At 37.8% G+C, this 16952-nt stretch overlaps 1 protein-coding gene across 9 annotated transcripts in view; it reads right to left on the reverse strand.

Annotated features, from left to right (window-relative positions):
• The window catches only part of LOC115443301 (unconventional myosin-XVIIIa), a 257977-nt gene that overhangs the window by 54840 nt on the left and 186185 nt on the right, over nucleotides 1–16952 (reverse strand). The window lies entirely within an intron of this gene.

Genomic DNA, 16952 nt, shown 5'->3' on the forward strand with positions numbered 1-16952 from the left:
TTCCCTTTTATAGAGCGTCGTATATCTGCATAGTTATGTGTAAAAAAACTCATTTGCACAAACTGGCGCTTGCGCTGTCGCTTTCGCGAACAAGATGATTAACTTTCAACGACGCTATTAAATGCTTTGGACAGTTTAATAACTTTTTGATTTAATTATTTTATGATCTATTTGTAATCAAATTGTCCCTGTAACAAAATCATGATAGAGATCACTCTATTCGAGATGGCGTTGGTGCTTCTGTGGTGTGAGAAATATTATTCGCTTCTGTGGTGTGAGAAATGTTATTCAAAGTGATGCCTCTCTTGGTAATCGAATTTAAAACGTCTTCATTCATAGTCCACGTAATATGCGATTAAAGTTGCCAACCATAACTTCATAGTTTGATAGCTTCTAAATTCTCTTATACATTACCATAGTCTTAGTACTATAAAATATTCTATAAACCAAATCACAAGGTGTGTTTATAATTGAATATCGTGTCCGAGAATATTTTGTAACATACAACTTTACTTTCCCAATTAGATGCAGACCGTAATAATAGAGTAAGAAATTAAACATAATAAAACAATAATGTCGGTGAAAGTAAAAGCGTATATAAATTATTCCGGCGCAAAATGTGACCCCGTGGCGCAGCACTTGTTAACAGAACATCGTTTTTGTAAAGTTTCGTTCGCTTATCTTAGCATGGTCAGTTATGGGTCTCCTTATTAACACACAGATCACGCATTTATTCCCGAAGGGGTATGCCGAGGCTCAATCGGGGCACCCACTTTTCGTTAAGTATGTTCCGTCTCATGATGTGATAGGGGGTGAGTCTATCGCCATATCGGGCACAAATTTCAGACTCGGAGCTGACACTGAGCAAAAACTCCAAATATCACTTTGTCCGACCCGGGATTCAAACCCAGGACCTCAGAGCGCTGCCGTACCACGAAAGCAGTATAACTACGCCCCACTGAGGCAGTCTCCCTTATTAGGCACTCGATAACTCCAACTTCGATAATTGACATCGTTTTGTTACATAATGATGTTACGTTGGATTTATTCGCCATACGAAAGAATGTGGTTAACGTTGCATCATTACGCGGCTTTGCAAAAAGAATCATTTTATGCAAATCAAGCAATTAAGTAACACAAAAAGAGACGTAAAGGAAAGCTTACGCAACGAGTGACGGTTGTGACAACCGACAAAATAGTTTGACCCCGAATGTTACTTTCATTACATCGAGTATTTGAATGAGTACTAGCATTTGTTTAACGGAAACTATGTGTATTTAACTGTTACTATATTTAATTGTTATGAGATCATTATGTTATATTGTCAATTTCTTAGCGGCTCGATAAGAGCACGCTTTCGGTAGAACATAAGCATTTAATTTTACTACCTTATGAATAATAAACATTTCTAATCAAGGATTCATTCATTCATAAATGACACATTTGCAAATTATTTACATAGACCGTCGGCATTTGCATTGTGCAGCACTCAAATTAATTTGAGTATATAGCACCCGTCGGAGCGGCGGCTACGTGCCCGTATTTTGTAAGCGCAGTGGCGCTGTCAACAAAATGGTAAAGAGGTCTTCGACCTGGCAACTCGTTAATATTGTCATCGGGAGTGCGCCCGACAGCTTTCATCTGGCAGATCTAGTCGGACTAGTCGCCAGCAGATTGACCATCGGAGGCGATCTAAATCGCGGCATGTCGGCACGCGGTTGGGCGGTGTGCGCTCGGCGGGTAAACAGCACCTGTAATTTGTTGTTATCGATATGTTAACAGCGTCGCGTACCTGTTCGTCCACTTTCGGAGCGTCCGCGGCGCGGGTACCGCTAGCGACCTCGTTGCCGCGCCCGCTGCGGCGCGCCGGTCGCACGGGACGTACGTTTTTCGCATTCTCACACAAATCTATCCCGAACTGTTTGGGCGTTTCGAACGGCTTCGGGTGGAGCTCGTCGGTGACTGTTGGACTCATGTCGTGCACGTTATCGAACGTCGGCTCGTTATCGTTGGCGGCGTCATTGGAGACGTGACCCGAGTCGTCGCTGCAGTCCGAGTGCGTGTCCGATATCTTCTCGTCCGCGTGTTTGTGCAGCGCGAGCTTGTCGAGCTGCGAGCACGTTTTCGAGTCGTCTCTGGATTCGACGCATCTCACTTGCCGGCCGACGAGCGTGCTCAAATGATTATGGAATGTGGTGTTCGCCACGCACAGCTCCTTGTGAACTGCTGGAATCACTTTACAGCTGAGGAACAACGCCTGGTCGGTTTTCGATTCCATGGCTGTTTTCAATTCTAGTTTTTTGACCATCGTCTTGACGGGCGACAGCGCCGAATCGATTTCGTCCGCGTCGTTTTCATTACGTTTGGTTTCCGGCGTCGCGATGACGAGGTCTCTTTTGTTGTTTATTTTTCTCTGCTGGAGCTTCGCTCGCATTGCGTTTATTTCGTCAGAGTATTCTTTTCTCGATGATTTTGGTGATGTTGAAGATTTTTTACTGTCACTCGCGTCTTTCTTCGACTTGTCGTTTTGTCTTTTCCCATCTGACTTGAGATTAAGTTGTGACTTTTGTCTTATTTGCTTACCAGCTTCTGGTTTATCCATCGATTTACGTTGTGCAGTCACCTTCTTTTTCTGAGCACACTCGCTGGCCTGGTCTATATTGTTTAGATCATCCGGAGTGGGAGAAAAAAGCGCTCTCGTGCTGCTGAATTTGTTCTGCGACATTTGACTCCGTATCACCGGGATCTTGCTGGGAGAGCCCGCGATAGAAGTGGTGGACTTGGTTCTCTCTAAGATGGGTGAGATGAGTATCGATTCATTGCCTATTTCCCACACGCTTTTCGCTTTCTGCATTTGTGATTTGGGCTGTTCTTTACTTTCTAAACTCGTCTTTATGTTTAACGATCCATTATCTGTACACATTTTGGTTTTTATTTTCTTTGGGTCGCTCACTTTTTTCTCGACTTTTTTCGTCACCGGCTTCGTTTTTGATACGACCGGGACGGGTGTTGACGGCGGATTAGATAAAGTTTTCTTTAATATTCTCGTTTTGACGTCGAGTTTTTTTAGGTCTTCCGTTTTAATGCAGTTTGCGCGGGACGAGTTTTTAGATGATATTTTATAAGTGGCATACTTATCGGGGTTCATTTTCTCATTTGGCGTTGACGTCAGAGGCATCAACGGCGCGTTGAGTTGTTTTTCCTTCATATCGTCGAGATTCCACAAACTGGTAGTTTTGTCTATAGAGTTATTGCGTGCCACTTTATTTCTCGATTTTATAGTACTTTCCGGGTCAGAGTTTGCTTTTTTTAATATACACCGTGATTCTATAATACTGCAAGTCTTTGACTTCTGTAGCTTAGGCGGAATAAATTCACTTTTAGCACATTTAACATCAGTGATAAGAGAAGTACTCGCACAGAACTCGGACAATATTTTATCGAAAGATTCCAACGCCTTGTTTAGTTTAGCCTCGGCGTTGTTTCTACTTGCCGACTTCGAATGAATCTTCTTCCCGACCACCGTGATGTTTTCGTAAATAGACGAGTATCCTTTAGTTTCGTCGAGCAATTTCTCTTGTATTGCATTCCGATCGACGCTCACTATGTTTACATTCTCGTACACGTGATGCCGCTTAGTGTCTTTAACAACAGCATCGCCAACATTGTTTTTGTTTTTCACATCACTTTTCACCGGTTCACTAATCCTCTTTTCGAGGCAGGCCGCGATGGCAGTCACTTTGGAGCCCTTGTGTTCGGGCGAGGCGTCGGAGCCGACTGAAAAAGTCCTGTAGAATCTTTGGATCGCTCCCTGGTGCGAGGGGGGTGCGGTGGGCTTCTCGGTCGGCTTCTGCCCGCCGAATATATTGAATACTTTCACTGCGGGCATGTCGCGGGCCCCGGCGGGCGGCGCGTCGCGGTCGCGGAGCGTGGAAGCGCGCGCGCGTCTCGGCGGGCAGCGTGCGTGTGCGCCGCGCCACGCTCGCGGTTCGCCCCTAGCACGGCCGCGAAGAAAGTCAATGTCACTCTACAGTGCCGCAGCAGGCGCCCGCAGTACGTGACAAACCATTTGTAATGAGACGGCCTATGCAGGTTCAATGATCATTATAGTTCATTATTCGTTGCCAATTGTTTCGCTGTAATAAGTCTATCGTTAGCCGACTCTTCATTCTTGTTATTCGTTATTCAATTCAATTTACAATTGAGCAGTCATATTAACGAATCCATTTAAATGCAAAACGAAATTCAATGGGTTGGATTGGATTTATAAACAAACATTGTAATCTGAAGCGCGATGACTAAACTCGGTTTCGCGTTATAAAACATAAAACAGAATGGGGTTGCATAAACACCCCATTATTCCCGAAAACTGTTGTACTGAGAAATAAATCGCAACCCAATTAGAGACGTGACACGGTTATCCTGTTCTATATTTAAAAATCGAAATGATTTGGTCTTTTTATGTTGTTTAATGTGGGTCGTTGTTCTGATAACCCCGTAATTTGACGAGTGGACGTCAAAATCATAGGTCGATTTGCGTAACACGATACTTAACACTAAACCCGAACAGATGTTATAACGTAAACACGTAATAAAACGAAATCGTAAATTTAATATTCTCATGCCGTATATAAAACTGTGTTCTAATAAATTGGATATAACTTATAAAATAAGTTTGATTTATTGACAAGAGGTAACTGAGTGTGACAATAAAGCAGTCACAAAACTGAACTTATATTGGTGTCATGACACAGAGCATCTTATCTTCATATTGAACACAAAATACCGTGTCATATGTCTTTTCGAATAAGAAAATAACAAAATTTTATTCCCTATTTCAAAGTCAAATTCGACTCACAACATTCGACCCAATCCATCGATTTTGTAAAGGATCAAAATTTAAGTATTTATATATTAGTAACTATTTTATATACAAGTAAAGAAGCAATATATGTACATAGATGTATGCATTAATAACCATATCTATATAAATATAAATAAAATGCAATAAAATGTATGCACTCACGCGGCACCGGAGGCTCGGAGGTGAGACCGAGTGGAACAAGTAATTAACACCCAGATGAGACGGATCAACCGTGAAATGGACATCATTTGCCTACTGAGCATTGAGTGTAGGACACACTATATTCATTCATTCATCTCAGCTACAGGAAGTCCACTGCTGAACATAGGCCTCCCCACACACACACATTATGCATTATATATTAATCCTGAATCTTCTTATTGACATAATACATGAGAAAATGACTTTTATTTCGATATACGTTAGAATGACGTAAAACACCGAATCGGTTTTTAAGATTTGAGCCGATGCTGAGAGAATAAGCTAGTGAATCATAAAATACATTAGTAGGATAGCACAGCGTTTAGTACAACAAAATCTGTTTTATATTGCCGACCCTCATGGTTGTCATCGGCAACTCTACTTTTCAAAAGCTTCAAAAAACACAAATGTATAAGACAAAACATAGAAACGTCTTGTAACGTGTGTTCGCACGATCAAACAGAGGTGGTACGGTTCTAGCTTACCAGCATATTAGATACAATTCTTATACCGAACAAACGTGTTATTTAAACCAACATATTTCGTCTTAGTTTTCCCGCCCACCCCTATTTCCGAGCCAATTAAGACATTATTAACACCCTGATCTGTAAGTGAATCAATGACGCTATAAATAATAAACGTGCCTAATGCAATCCGAGCCTAACCCGCAATGGAGACGTTTTGCGTAGGCGCAGGGTCTCGCGGCTAATTGAGCGGAATCGAGCGGGCACGCGTCCCGAGTGATCCCTCGCGTGTACACTGACTAATCCAACAACTGTTCAAATTAAAAACCGTCTTCTTTATCTGTAAAAGTATTGTTGGTGGATAGGATCATCTTGTGTTTATCCGGTTTCAAACGGTCATAATTGTGCCGATTGGCGAGGAGTAATCATCTCACGTTAGTCTACATTATCGAGACTCTACTCTTAGACCCTAGGGACAAAACTTTTACCGAAAGGTGTGACTATCAAATCTGTATCTCTGGTAGAGTATTCTCAGAACACATCGGTGTTAAGCAGGTTGCTGATAGTGAAGTTAACCTAAAAAATTGGTGCAATGTAAAATGCGAGCTAAAAAGCATTTTTCACTAATCGAACTCGCATCAAATTTGTAATAGGGAGCAAAAAAATAAATTAAAACAGAAATACCAAATTTAGAATAATTTTTTATATCAAGCCCACTATTTTTTATTATCAGTTATAAATTAATATTTAGTTAAAGGTAGAGAAAACAATACTAAAACATAAATTTTACTTTTTGACGTCGAGCCTACGATAAACTGATAAACTGACCCCACAAACTCGCTCCTTCGACACACAATGCCGCCCATGATGTGTACACAGAATTATCCACTAACAATTGCTCCTATTAAGTCATTAAAGTATGAGGAAAGGTTCGAATTTAATCTCACACGATGTCAGCGACGTGAACAGATAAACGGTTCTGAGAAATGCATTAAGTTATTATTGTAACAAGTCAACTGATATCTTTAAAGCGAAATATATTTAACACGAGTTATTATTATATTATTATAAATGACGAGACGAGCTTGCCGTTCGCCTGATGGTAAGCGATGGACGACCGTTCATAAATAGTCGAAACACCATCCAACACCTTGAATTACAAGTATTGGTATTCCACTGCGCTCGCCATCCTGAGACATGAGGTGTTACGTCTTATTATGTCTAGTAGTTACCATTACACAAGTTAAATAATATTAGGCGTAATTAGCAGAACTTAATGCCTTAAAAACCATGTTAATAGCGTATAACTGACTATTGAAGATTGCGTTAAGCAAGACTAATAAAACGAATTTATTGAGAACAAAGTGCGAAATGGAAAAGTATTATCTATGGATTCTATCAGTGATTGATATCTAAATGACTTTTAGAATTAAAATCATTCGGTTCATTTCATGATGTTTAAAAAACTCTTAAGTATTTTATTTTTTTGTGTCCAATATAATTGGTTTATTTAAATTTTTGATTAAATTATTAAATTAATTATCTCCATTTTACTGCGATCTTAGAAAGTTGCAAACGTTATGACTGAGTTTAGAATTAGGATAAAAACTTTAAAACTGATACTATTTTGAAAATTCTTTCACATAAAGAAAAACAAACTATTCCGTAAATGAGAACATTATACTCACTTTTTAATGAGGAGAAGGAAACAACGCAGTCTATTATAAATAAAAATCATTTGACACATTTCGTAAAAGCGTCACTTGAAAACGACTCGATAGGCTTGACTAATTCCTTCTTTGTGTTTATATTTATCAGGACAAGGTTTGTATCAAAGAATCATTTTAAAACATCAATAGGAAATGACGTCATTGAAAAGTTTTAAAGTTGAGTGATATTTGTGTATCATAATATTTTTTTCGTACATCTCCGTAATCGCCGAACCGTTTTCAATAAAAAAATTGTAAGATCCTTGTTTTCAGCTTGAATCATAGGACGATTTTGGAACCGATAGGTGGCGCTGTTGTCAAGACCTAAGAGATAAAAGATAGTTTACATAAAATGCGGCCTGTGGCAAAACAACGTCCGCCAGGCCAGCTAGTGTAGTGTATGGATATATTTACAATTATTTGACTGTCGTCTCGGACTATACACTACGCAAAACTGCGGGTAGATAGAACATTGTGTTGAGTGGCACGGAGTGAAAACGTCGTGCGTAGCAAAGGAGTCCATAAATTATAATATTAATATAAATTACACGATAATAGTGGCCATTACAGCTAGTTTTAGGTACGTACGTTTACGTAGGTACTTAACAATTACTTTATAAATTGTTTTAAAGAGATGTCGGCATCTTAAAAGGGATGAGGAATCACCCAACGGATGTAGTCAAAAGATCGGTGCCGCAGTCTGAGCAAATATTGTTCGGCCTGTGTGAGAAGTGAGAGCGATTTATATTATGAAATTGCTATTATAGTTATGTCGACTGGCAACGGATATCATCATTTGTCAGCAATTGATACTCTATCTGGACGCGATCTTTATCTACTTAAAAACAGGCCCAGTGGAGATACTTTACCACGCAGATATAAAAAAAATCAGTTTACGCTAAACTATAATTATAATATACCAGAAAAGAGTTTTTCCGGGATAAAAGTCCCGCTATATATTTTCCCGGGATAAAATTTACAGATATTTAAATCCACAGTTCACAGCCATTTTTATGACCAACCAGAAACTATTCGCAGCCGTGATTGCAAACAGCTAAGAAGCCCCTTGTGACTATCATCAAAACGTCTATAAACATTGGCTAGTTATAAACAGGGATGATAAGTATTTCAAAAAAACACTCCCTTTCCTGAAGTATTCCATACTTAAAGCCCAACATTTCCAAGATTATTTTAGAATATTTTTTTTTACGATGAGCAAACATCATATCACGTACCTACCTGCCATTTTCCCAGATGGAGCAATTAAAAAGAAACACAGAAACCGGTGTGAAGTAATTGCTACGTCGTTGCGTGTGGTGCGTTTAGTAAGCTCGTGGGAGGGTCACAGGTCGGCCACGCACGGACGCGACGGCTACTCAATAGTCGTGTTTGTGGGCGGCAATGATCGTTCATTATTAGGCGATAAACAGAACATAATCATATATTGAGGGGATCCTTTTTTCGCATTTAGCCCGTAGTAAGTCGGGCCGTTGTGCATAGTAATATTTTTTTGCAGACGAAAATCACTTTTTTTTTTTTTTAACGTGCACGGCAAAATGAACCTACAGCACGAGATGGTAAGTAGAGTGTGGTCCAATACAATGTCAACGTATTGGACCACATTTATCATATTTAGGTTTTCACTCAAGTCGATGATCCACGACCATCGTAGCTCCCAGAGTTTAGCCATTGAAGGTCATCCACTTCTTTCTAGTTGATGATTTACATTTGTACTGTAGTTTTAAGAAGGAAGACGTAATCTCAGAATTCTAAAGCTATTGATCAAATCATAAAGTCTTTCACTACATTATCTCTGAGTGATATAAATTATTTTTATTGAATTATTCTCTTATAAATTGAACCTACAAATGGTGCGGACGGGGTAAATATTGGTCTAGTCCAAGCCGATAAAGTTCGGGACTCGAACAACAACATATTGTTATCGCAGTGATAAGATATTATCTAAAGGACATTTCTTCATTCCAAAATCAAATAATACTTATTTTATTGGAATGAAACACACTTTAGGGTAAATGCAGCAAAATAAAGGAACAAGGACAGTATTATAGCTGTAGCATATAATAATTATATAATAATATCAGCCCTATATTATATACTGTCCCACTGCTGGGCACAGGGCTTCTCTACTACTGAGGGAGATTAGGCCTTAGTCCACCTCACTGGTCTAGTGCGGATTGGCAGGCAGACTTCACGTACCCTTAAAATTCTCTCTATAGAATTTCTCATTTATGCAGTTGTTCTTACGATAAATATAAATGAATACTAAAGAATTCACGATCTTTCTTGAGTCGAGGTGGAGAGCTCAAACATGTGTTTATTTAAACAGAATCGCGCAGATAGTATTCCAAATGCATCTACTGTTGGAAAAAAGAAAGATTTCACCGTTGAACAACATGCATGCCGCGTGACAACGTAATTTATTTCAAACGGTCACTTTGAAGGGTAAGTTATAAGATATGCAACACTATACGGCTTGCATAATTCAAAAAGTAAACACATTTAAAGAATTAAAAACAAACAAGTGCGAGTCGAATTGACGACTCGTGTGTTCCGTACGAACAAGCTTTTTCTTATTAAAGTACAAGTTTTCTGTTTTCAGATATTTCCTTTGTGAAATCGCATATAAACGGTCATATCTTTTGATCGCGTTGACTTACAAGTTTGAATCTTTCACAGCTGAAAAATATTGTAAATTCTAGTATTTGATATGAATTTCAACTTGATACCTGTACGCATTACTGAGATAAAGAGTATTCACAAACAGATAGACGACAATGTGAAATAAGTGTTCCATTTTAAAACACGGAACCCTAAAAGCGGACTTTCTAAACGCATAAGTCAATAATTATAGCCGATGATTTTAGTATAATTACATTCGGCCCATTATCGCCATGTTGGTTACGTAATAATTAATAGTTTTCTATTGTAAACTGTGGTAATAATAAAAGCAATCCCACGGTTTTCACCGTGCGCAGGCGATAGCAAACGTTTAGGGAATTGTAAAAAATGGATGTCATTGTGTATCGTGTTTGGGAGAGTCAAGATTGAAAAGTGAGGTTTCTGATGATTGTTATCAATGCTCTTACATCAATGCTGTATATCTATACTAATATATAAAAATGAAAAGTTTGTTTGTTTGAATGCTCTAATCTCAGGAACTGCTGAACCGATTATATTTTTTTTTACTGATAGGACGTTACATTGCTTCTGAGTGCTATTCACAAAACAAAAAACAATTTTCTCTATATAATGAACTGCATAGTTTAAACTGATTTTGAAAAGAGCAACAATAGAATATCTTCCTCGTTTTCTCTGGTGGGAATTGCTCCCAACTGATGGTAGGCCGGAATAGGAATTTAAACAATGTATAATATTTAACAGGTTCAAACAAATTATTACATTTCATCACAAAAGCCAATAAGAGAAGATTCCAAGTAATCTCAAACAAACGCCCAAATCTTAATAATATTCATTCAGCGTATACTCAACTTCCTTCCTTTCCAGAAGGAAGAATTCATTCCTTTCCGTGAAGAATCACGTTAGTAATTATTACTCAATCACGAGGTGGGAGACATGAAGGTTTAATCATTTAATAACACCATCAAGGAAATCGAACCCGCGACGCAGGGCCGCGCGGGGACCCGAACGACTATTAAGATTCGTTCGGCATTGCGACACGCAACTCTTTGCTATGCGCCAGGTGGCCGATGCGTGACAGGGTCGGATTTAGGTTACTGGGGACGTGGAGCATGACCCCACGCTTAAATAAAAGTTTTAATTTTTATTGAGGATACGTTATTCGTCACACTGAATAAGCATAGCGATTTTCATTCTCAAGTTAATTTGGAAGTATGATCAATTACGACATACTAAATCCATCGCGAGAGATAATATTAAGGGAATTTAAGGTACTATATATATAGCACTCAACTGGGGCCCAGTTTCCTCCCGAAATCAGCAACAAGTTGCACAAGAATATCTTCACTCATTTTGGTTCTCGAAGGTATATTGTTAGTTGAATGGTGAAATTGTTTGTCCTCCCTTTATTTACTGAATTCAATCCCTGATCAAGATGGTTAGTGATTTACGTGCATCGATCCGATGGCCGATGCACATCGCTTGATATTCTGCGCCCGAGTCGCGGCTCCTTACAGAATGATAGCTGACATATCGCGTAGAATCTGCAAAGTTTAGTGCTTGTGCAATGCGTATGCGCATACTAAACGTGAGGTCAATCGCATCGAGGAGTTTCAGATAGATAAATATTGAATGCGTTTATACAAGTGATATAAAAATGAATAAGTTTTAATACTAGACTTTATTGTTTATTTAATCTCTTTCGAATTAGATATTAATAGCTATAATAAAATACTACAAAATATAAATTTAGTAGGTATTAAGAAGGTTACCACCGGTAAGATGTTACTAGTCAGGACAGATTTGGAGGCACACCATATCAAAGACAACTCTTGTAATGTATCAGCAATTTTGAAACTTTTCAGTACAAGAGGTTATTTAACACCTACATTATTGTCCCTCGCTCAAAATTTACCCCATGTTTAGCAATTTAATAATTAATGATTAATAATTTTAGTACCGCAAGATGAAATGCAATAAGTAACGGAATGTTCTTGAATTTATTAATGCAAAATTTGTTGAACCACATTGGATATCACCGCGGAGCAAAGGCTCCGAACAGCTGTGACGTGTGTATATTATTATAATTCACTAGCTTTTGCCTGCAGTTTCATCCGCGTGATAATTTTTTCCCGGGATAAAAAGTAGCCCGTAGCATACAGGAGTAATGTTCCTATTAATGAAACAAAAAACAAAATCGGTTTAGTAGTTTCTTAGTTTAGCGCATACAAACAAATGAACAAACTCTTCAGCTTTATATATTAGTATAGATATAATTAAACGTAAGTATAATTACGATCCAAGCCATCGCCCACAGTTCCAAGTAACGCTCGCGGGAGGAAGTAATATGAGTAGAAAGCAATCGCGTGTTGTTTTTTTGCGTCCAATTCCGTCCGACCATCACATGAACGTGTGTTGTCAACCAATGTAATTGGTGTTCGGAATCCAGATTATACATTATTATTTGTTAATTATTTGGTACGTAAATGGTTCGAGTGTGCACGCGAGGTGTGATAATGCTCTACTTAGAGACCTCGTTTCGTGTCGAATGAGGATAGATCGAAAAGACCAAATAATTAAGTAAAGAATTTAAAGCTTCAAAAGCACATATTTGTTACGTAGGGAAGCCTTTGTAAGTAGCCTTGTGATATAGACTGAAAAATAGTGTTTTTTTATAAATTCATGACGAGACGAGCATCTGGTTCATCTAAATGTAATCGCTACTATAATGATACTATTAGACAAATTGAAGCCTATGTATTTTGATCCCATGTTGCTGTTTATGTTATGCTGGTGGTAGGATATATTTTATATCCGCCCGGATAGCGACTACCGTACACAAGGTGTTAAAATCCGCCATAGTCGCCCACGTAAGTAGCATGTTCCGGGATTAGTCTGTGTACATCCGGCTCCAACAGGCCGGCATAAATCTGTCGACTGCCGAGAGGTAATCATCTCTCGTTAGTCGACGTTCTATGGACACCTACTGCATTTACCATCAGGTGCAGTACGACCACTTTAACGTAAACGTAAAAAAAAAAATTACCAAGAAAATTAAAACTAAAATATTAACTCAACATTTTAAGTCTACCACTACCCTTAAACAACTACATCACTTAACAACATACGACATCCTTCCCAAGACAAGCAACTGTAACTAAAGCTTAATAACCAAACGTGTCCAAGGAATTTAAATTAAACGGCCACAAATGGAGCAAGTCAAAGGGGCGAGGAAGACGTGGGCACGTGACACCTTTGACGATGATTTATGTGCAGGACATCTCGAGTTAATACGGCGCGCGGCGTTCGCGACAACTTGCAAGTTTCAAGTACACGCATGTGAATTATGTAGATGTATAAAGTAAGTTGACATAAGTGTTTTCTGAGTTTCATTCAAATAATGATTTTTTATGTTTACGCAAATATTAGATATTGATTGATATTTTGCGAATTTTGAAGCGGTTTTTGTGTTATAATTTCGAATTCATAATGTTTTAAAGAACGAAAGAAAAAAGCTACGAAGTCAAATGCTAAAAATAAAATATAAAAGAAAATATAAATGTAAAATGTGGGTAGATATCATAACTTTGTTTTTCGGATGACTAACCCTTCAGTCCGTCCCGTGACCGCGAAGGCTGCAATCCTTCAAACTTCGAGAGAAAAATATATTACAAAAACCGCGATAAAATCCGCAAAATAGTTTTATTTTAATTTCAATTAATGTTTCCAGATTTCTATGTTTTAAAGGAAATTGTTTTTATACTAGAAAAATGGTAAATTTAATAAGAATTATAAAGGAAGATAATGTAATGTTTTCTTTAGCAAGTTTAGGCCACACATTCTTCAGAAAAAATATAATACTATTGTATACAAACCCTCTGTTTAGGGCAGTCTGGTAAAAATATGATCATAACTCGTAAACACGCCTTTAGGTCAACAAAACTGAACACACGAGTACGTAATTCATTCAAATGTCTCGTACATGTGAGTGTTCGTATTTTTCAATGTATTCTGTTACAGCGGGTACTTGAACAATGAACATATTTGCAGACACAATGAGTAGCGCGGACTTGTCATTCATACTAGTGACTTGTCAGTCGTCACTCGCTCTACTAGAATATTTATTCTTGTTTACACTTTACCTTTTATATGTTACAGAATGTAAATAATTGTATTTTTTATTTTGTAACTCAATTATGAGATGATATTTGTTATCAAAAATTATTCATTTAAAACATTGAATTATACTATTTTATTGCACTAAATTTTACAAGATTTGTACTTCGCAAAATCGGAAAACGTTCATAATGCCTTATCCATAAGTATGTATAATGAATCTAATAGAGAAGAATGTCCAATATAACTATTGAAGTGGCTTTGCGCTAATTTATGTCATAATAGACTCTACCTAGAGTCGAAACTCCTACTCCTTTAAGAAAACTAGAAAAAACCCATCAAAATTTAATCACATTTGTAGCTCATTTTTGCCAGAAAAAAGTGCTATACACTAAAAATAGCAACACAAATTACAAAGACAAAAAGCATGATTACAGCATACTTATATATCATGAGTATGCCTATATATCACACGTCAGAATTGACACATATTGACATAAAGTGTCATGTACAGCATTAATGAGGGCTTATTGACAACGGACCGAAACAAGCCATTACGGTCGCCCGCTGACGTCGATTTGTCTCATTTCGTGTGACAGCCCGTGCGATGATTTATGCGGGTTCGACTCCCGGCGAGTCACGGTGCGCGACGATTGTTCACGGTTGATTTTCACTAACGGAACCTCACGCACGCCCGGTTCCCGTGTGAGCCTGAAGTCTTGTACTACACTTTTATATAACTGTATTATTTTGGACGAAAAATATTTCAATATATTTTTTTTTCTCTTTATTTAATTTAGGGACATTTACGCATAGCCTATATCAGTCCCATCGTATCCTAATAAAATATTTTAATACATTTATTAAGTAGTATTTTGGTTATATGATTATTCTTTATTCTCAATGGGATCGCGTTTGGCCGCTATCCGCCTGATGTTAAGCGATATGGCCTAAGGTAAAGCACCCTTGCCCAGAAAAAAAATTCACACGCGACTTGAAGAGCTCCAAATTGTATCTATGCGGAAATAGACACGACGTTACCGAATTCCACAATTTGGCTGTACTAATGTTGCTTCTAGTTTGTTCTTTCCTATGGACCAGTTTGAGTTCAACACTTATCTAGAGGCTTCAATATCGGATAAATCTTGTTAGAGATTTGCAAGGAGTTTCCTATTCGCCATCAGACCATGAACCTCCTAGTGTACAGAAGTGCATTGTATTATTTAATTAAAAAAAAATCGCGTATTCTCTAGTATAATACCAACTGTAATATATAAAGGAGTATGCATTTCTTTTAACAATCTTATGGTTTACTGTTATTTTTATCACTGCACCTGATTACTGTTCAGTGATCGATACTTAATTAAGATAGGAAGAATTAATTACGTATACGTAAGGCCATTTCACATATAATAATTAAAGTACTAAAGTAGGAAACACTTCAACTAAATTAATGAACTCAAATCAATGTCAGTAGTCATTAAATTAACAGCATTGCTGAACGTAATGCGTGAAAATAACTCATTTGTAATGGATTCTTTAGTACCACGCTAAATGCTTTCCAAATGAGGGTTTGTGCAAACGCATACGGAATAAGTAAGCGATTTGTGGGTATGGGGACCCTCAGTAGGATTTAGAGTCAATTATAATCAATATTCATATAGACTATTAATTTTATTGCATTAAATAGACATTTACGGATTTAAACTAAAATTAAAACGTAATATTACGAATAAGGGCCCGTGCGATTCTTTAAAAAAAATATATATAGCACGTAAATTAATAATACCGTCCAAAGCTGTGCGTACCGTGTCGTGTGTATAATTTACGATTGGCAATAATCATTTTATTCCAATTCTAAACAGCTCACCAAATTTATCAATAGTACAATCATTCTATAAAATAAAAACATAAATACTAAGACTATCAAATAGTACATACTTCCACTATTCTTTAACTCCTATTTAGTGTGTATTACGATTTACGATAAATAAAATACATCCGTTACGTTCACCATTTATTCACAGATTAACTGACACATTCGTAAAAGCGGGGTAGTTGTACCACAACAATCGACAATCTACCTTCATTAATATTAAGATATTAATCCTTATATATAATGTTTGTTTGTCCAAGATGTTACGATATGAATAACACTTAACATGTTTGTGATACAGGCTTACTATATTACACCTCACCACTTATTCTAGATAATAGATTCTATTTTAGCTAATGATGACGTTACATAAACTTATTAAATTCACAAAATCAACACAATAAGAAAAAGCCTTTTTATCTTCTATTTTTTATATATAATTATATATATACTTTTTAATCAAAATCAAATCCATAGCGTTTAACCGGAACACGGGCACGTTTGGAGCGGGATCGGATAGGAGAGCTGGGTGAGCGTCGTTCAGGAGAATGTGCCGTATGCGCCACTGAACTAAGTTTCACCTGTGCATCTGCCGTGTCCGGCACAGACTGATGTGACTGCTTTGAAACATTTTCTGAATTGATAAAAGATGGTACAGATTGAAACTCACTAGTCGTAATTTTATCTGAGGTGGCATCCACGAGGCCATCCCCTAGCCCTAGCGAATCCGACGGTAACGAGTTAGCTGCCACAACACTGGATCTACGATTTAACTGATCGACGTGCCGATGAGAACACTTCCCATCAGATGAGCGCACTCTATAATTTGTCCTACCAAGACGATCAATAACTTGACCTTCAGTCCATTCTCCCCTCTTGCTATAATCTTTTAAATAAATGTCATCACCGATATGTAACTCTCGACGCGACCCGCGCTGTTCTAGTTTTTCGGACGCCCTTACCATTTTTATTGTCTCGCTCCTATCCTTTCGCAAAGCATCTAACCGTGTCCTTAAAGACCTCCCTTGCAAGACGCGTGCTGGACTTTCTCCCGTGGTTGCATG

The sequence above is a fragment of the Manduca sexta genome, chromosome 9 (genome assembly GCF_014839805.1).
Source record: "Manduca sexta isolate Smith_Timp_Sample1 chromosome 9, JHU_Msex_v1.0, whole genome shotgun sequence".
NCBI classification, from domain to species: Eukaryota; Metazoa; Arthropoda; class Insecta; order Lepidoptera; family Sphingidae; genus Manduca; species Manduca sexta.